The sequence below is a fragment of the Castor canadensis genome, chromosome 17, assembly GCF_047511655.1.
Source record: "Castor canadensis chromosome 17, mCasCan1.hap1v2, whole genome shotgun sequence".
NCBI lineage: Eukaryota > Metazoa > Chordata > Mammalia > Rodentia > Castoridae > Castor > Castor canadensis.
Genome location: NC_133402.1, coordinates 22,117,254 through 22,122,844, shown reverse-complemented (window position 1 = coordinate 22,122,844; position 5,591 = coordinate 22,117,254). Strand labels below are relative to the sequence as shown.

Sequence of the window (5,591 nt, the reverse complement as noted above, 5' to 3'; positions counted from 1 at the left end):
ATTTGTCTTTTAACCCAATCAGCCAACCTCTGTCTTTTAATTTGAGAGTGCCATTTACATTTAGGGTTTTTATTGAGAAGTGTTGTCTGATTCCTGTAACTTTGTTGGGTTTTTTTCCTGGTTGATTCTATTACTGTTTCTTTTATCCTTATTCATCTTTGGTGGTTGCTGGCTTATTGAGTTGGACAGGATTGACTTTTTCCTAATTCTTGTTTGTTCATCTGTTCCTCTTGTGGAATTCTTTCCTGAGTTCTTGTGTTTCTTTCTTCCTCATTTGTGTGAAGGATTCTTTAAAGTATCTTCCTCAATGCTGGTCAAATCATCATGAATTGCTCTCAGGGCTTGAAATATGCCATTCCATGCTTTCCTGGATTTTAGGGTTTCTTCTAAGGGGTCTGATGTAAGTATGGTTTTTGCCCTTTCAAGTAAGTTGTCATTTTTCTCTTGCAGCTCTCAGTGTCCCTTCTTTGGTCCCTGGATTTGACATTTTAAGTATAATGTGACATGTACAGTTTCTTTTCTAATCCAGTATATTTGGGACTCTACATACTTCCTGTATGTGGATGTTCATATCTTTCCCAAGATTTGGGAAATTTTCTGCTGTAATTTTATTGAAAAGCTTTCTTTTGCCATTAGTTGATATTTCAGCTCTTTATATCCTATGGATTCTTAGGTTTGATCTCTTTATTGTGTAGTGTTTTCAAAACATAAAGATGCTTTCCCTTCCCTGATGCTTCTTAGAGGGCATATCTTCATATTTAGCATCAGGAATCCCTTAGAGCTCAAATGGCAGGACACAGGAGAGAGCCTAAGCCATCAGTACCATTGTAAGACAGACAAAACTTCAATTATATTTTAAGACTCTTATCTTTTCCACAGAGGTGAAAGTGTTAGAAGACCTGTTAAATTTTCTTTAGCCAAACTCTGGCTCTCTCAGTTAGAAAAAGAGATGCAGGGTAGTAGTCCTCCTTAAATAGCACAGACTGGATCTGGAAAGACAGAAGACACCACCCTTCCCCCACCTCCATGAAGTAGCTCAGGAAATAACTAACATGTGGAAGAGGGATGATTTCCAGAGTAAACAGCATTCTGAAGGACTGTCAAAACAAAGAGTGTTTTTAGATAACGCATATCCTATGTGCCCAGAAATTTTAGGACAACCAAACATCAAGTAACTCATGCAAGTAATATTTTTATAAGCTAGAAATCACTATGAATTACTAGTTCTTTTGCCTGATTTTCATGTTATACAAAACTGAAGAAGTGTGGCAAATTTCTGCTATGAACATTTCATTAATATTTTTCTTTTAAAAAAGCATATGTTAATCAAAATTGATACATTATCCAGACCTTTGATTTCAAATAGAGATGAAAGAAATTATTACATTACAAACTCTCAACAAACAGGCATTCTTCTACATAAACATGAGTTATTTTAGTTGAAAAAAGCAATTTCAATATAATTAAGTCACCACTGATTAATACATACATTTTCATGCATGTGGAAAAATAGTTTACATTCACTTTAAGCACAAGTTCCACAGCAAGCAAATCACAACATTCACTCAACAAAGAATACTCAAATAATTCTAATTAGTAGAAAATAACTTCAACCATATATATTATAATTCATCATGTACATACTCCAGAATCCCCAGAATTTAAGTAGGAAATTTGTAGGACATCTTTTAAAAGCGCGTCTTAAGAAAACCAACCAAAACAATTGGTATCTTAAGGGAAAGTGTATACACATCCACATTTGATCCGTATGCAAAAACTGAATAAAATACAGAGGAAATTAAGGTTTCAAAAATTTCTAGAACGTTATTGTACTTAAGTCAAAACACTTACCTGCCAATTAAGACAGCTTGAGGTATCTGCAATGCAGACATAATTTTCTTAACGTTAAATACAATAAGAATGAAAACAGTCACTTTTGGGCTTTTACATGTGGTTTACAGTTGAGGCAGGAGATGAGGGTGTGCCAAGCAGTTTCCCACCTCACCTCTACTCTTCCTTCCCTTTTGAAGTGTAATCTTCAACATAAATGATCATATGGAAAATATTTCAAGTGAGTTGGGGTTCCTGACTGCAACATTTTAACCCAATGAAAAGAGGAATGTTTAATTCTTCTGTCCAAGACCTACTTGTCCTCTTTAGACATGAGCCTTAATTTCTATGTCAGACAAGATAAGCATGTCCTTTGAATTCCAAGCTAAGCTTAACGAAGGACTGCAACAGATACACTGAATACACGAATCACCTCAACAAAGTGGTAGCCTTTACACACAACACATGAAAATGATGAAGGGTTTTATTTAGATTTAGTCTTTCCTCATCTTTCCATAACTCTGAATCCTGAAAGGTTAATAAGTCATTACACTCAGACATCTTGTAATTCTTTTCTTCACACAGTAGGAGCACATGCAGTATCATACGTCAACATGATACGAAGAACACAGCATAAACATTTAGGCAGTAGATAAAGTTCACAGAGGCTCTGGGCGTCATGTGGCTGGTCCCAACCAAAAGCAAAAAATTACAAGGTCATTTGGGCAATTACAGTATTAACATGATCACTGCAAGTAATTTTTAAACCTGTGATACATTTTCATAGTCATCTGCTGATAACAACCAAAGGACAAAAGTTATGTGCCAATTCAAAATGACAAACTAAGCTGACATCAGCACTGGAAAGCTAGGTTGAACAGCACAGGCCTTGATGCATGTGCAGTGGATTTGCTTTTGGAATTTAAAATTAAAGAGTCATGTCCACAGTGTAACTACTGTTTCTGAGGTTGTGATTAATGACTAACAGTACAACTCCAAGAAGGAAGGAGATAGAACCAATAGCAATGTAGGCAATCCCCCCAAATGGAGTTTTCCCCTTCATCCATGAAATAGTGCTCCAGAGCATCCGTTTCTGCCCGTCAAAAGAATGCACAGGGTGATTTTATGTGATGTTCAAATAGCATCGTCCAGCGGGTCATGTTGGATGTAAATCACCTCTCCTTTCTGTAGGACAATACAACTTACGAAAAGGAGGTAATGCTGCAATGTGCATCCAAATAATAAAATCCTCACTTATGACCCATTATTTCCATCCTCATCAGAATCTAGCGTGTACACTGGTTTAAGCCAGTTTACTGGCTTTGTGGTCCCTTTAAATTGTTCTTCCAGGCCTTCTTTTCCAAGAGGATTTCTGATTTTCACATTTTTATCTGTTCACCAAGCATTACCTTTCTTTTTCAAAGGCTTGGATTCAGTTCATTGGTGACCAGAAACAATTCTAACATATCGTGAAACATGCTTTGGCAACAGCTGCACAAGGGGCAATTGGTCTGTCTTTGTTTCTTTGATAAGGCTCTCATTCCTCATTGGGATTAAGCAGAGCACTAGGATCTCCACTCAGTTGACCATCACCTAGAGATTTCATGTAAGGATGATGATTTTCATAGAAATTAGACAGTCCATAATACATAAACACATTGTAATCAAATGACTTTTCCAGTGTGAAGTTAACAGTATAGATGCACGGTGTTCCTTTTTAATTGTTTTATATATGTACATTTTATTTATCCATTCACCAACTGGTGAATTTGAATTTGAATCATCTGCTTTTAGGCTGTTGTGAATAATGCTGTTAGGAGAAATTGCGTAGCTGTCTTTGTGTTCATGTTCATATATATTTGCATTTGTCTTGGGTAGATACCTGTGAGTGGAATTGCTGGACTGTATGTGAAATAATTTAAGAAACTTCCAAATTGTTTTCCAAAGAGAGTTCACCCACATTACATTCTCATAGTAGTATATGAGGGCTACAGTTACTCCATATCCTTATTGACACTTGGTATTATTAATTCTTTTTAAATTAACCACTCTAACATATGTGGAGTGGCATCTCATAGTGGCTTAAATTTGCATTTGCATAATAGCTAATGATATTTTAAGTTCCTTTTCATATGCTTATTACCAGTTGGTATATTGTCTCTGGCAAACTGTCTGTGCAAATATTTTTCTCTATTAAAAACTTGGTTGTTTGTCTTACTATTGAGTTCCAAGCATTCATTATGCTCCATGCAAGGCCTTTGTGTGTTTTGTAAATATTTTCTTCCAGTCTGTGGTGTGTCTTTTCATTTTTCTTAGTTATTTCTTTTAAAAAGCAAAAATTTTAAATTTTAATGAACTTCAATTAGTCACTTTTTCTTTTATAGATTTTACATTGAGTGTCAATTCTAAGAAATGTTTTCCTAGCCAAAGGTCACAAAAGTATCTGATAGACGTTTTTATACTTTTAGCTGTTATATTTGGGTTTATGATCTATTTTGAGTTCATTTTTGTGTGGGGTATGAGGTAAGGAACTAAGTTGACTTTTCAACATATGGGTATCTCACTGTTCTGGCACCACTTGTTGAAAGATTATCCTTTCCTCCTTAAATTACCTTGGCTTTTTACTGGAAATCACTTCTCCCATCCAAGTACTAACCAGGTCCAACCGTGCTTAGCTTCTGAGATCAGACGAGATCGGGCGCTTTCAGGGTGATATGGCTGTAGACTGGAAATCACTTCTGATGGGGTTCTATTTCTAGACACTTAGTTTCCTTTTGAAAATAACCTCTCTCCCATTGATGCAGCTTCATGGGGTAGTAATGGAGACTCCACCCTCTTCTAGACACGGAATGGGCACAGGAACCAAAATGGGGCACTCTGGTGCTTTCTAACCAGGATTTAAATTTTGAGCAGAAAAACCAAGTAACTAAAAAAATGTGTGGAGCTAGATTAAGTTACAATGGTGATTTCTATTCCGACTCATTCCACTAAGCCATCAACAGTAACAGCTATTCTTGTGAATTTTCTGCTGTTACAACAAGAATGTCTGAGACTGGGTAATTTATAAAGAAAGAGGTTTAGTTTGGCTCAAAGTTCTAGAGGCTGGGAAGTCCAGGATCAGGCAAGGGTTGCATCTTGTGAGCGCCTCACTCATGGTGGAAGTTGAAGAGCAAGCAGGTGCACACAGAAGAGGTAAAATATGTTAGGCAGCTTTGCCTTAACACAACCCATTCTTGGGAGCAAGCCAGTCCCACCAGAGCAAGAACTCACTCATGCAAGGAAGGCACTAATCCATTTGCATGGGATCTGTCCCTTGACCCATGTGAGCGAAGTAAGACAGGTGAAAGCAAGAGAAGAGGAGGGCATAAGAGTGGAATGGTAAGCATGTCTGGGAAAGTGGGAAGGGTTGCTGTGGTTGGCTTGAGAGTGTGAGTGAGCAGGATGGCTGAAGACCAACTTTGGAGGGCCCTGTATGTCTTGCAAAGATGTTCTGCTTTACCTGAATGAGACGGGGACTGGCTGATGGGGTTCACTTCCTCCTGTATTGTTGTCAGAAGCACATTTAAAAAGCAACGGGTAGCGTCATCATGAGGTGGAGTCTTCTTAAGTAGGTACTAGTTTGCTAGGGTGGCCATAATCATATCCCACAGACGGTGTGGCTTAAAGAGCAGAAACTTACTCCTCACAACTCTGGAGGCTAGAAGGCCAACATCAAGATGTGGGCAGCTTTCACTCTGTTGAGGACTCTTGGTTGCAGATGA

General features: G+C 37.6%; 1 pseudogene; it reads right to left on the bottom strand.

The window, feature by feature from the left end:
* Positions 1 to 2,758: 2,758 nt before the first annotated feature.
* On the bottom strand, positions 2,759 to 4,984 carry LOC141418503 (cell cycle control protein 50A pseudogene; annotated as a pseudogene).
* Between the last annotated feature and the right edge of the window lie 607 nt (positions 4,985 to 5,591).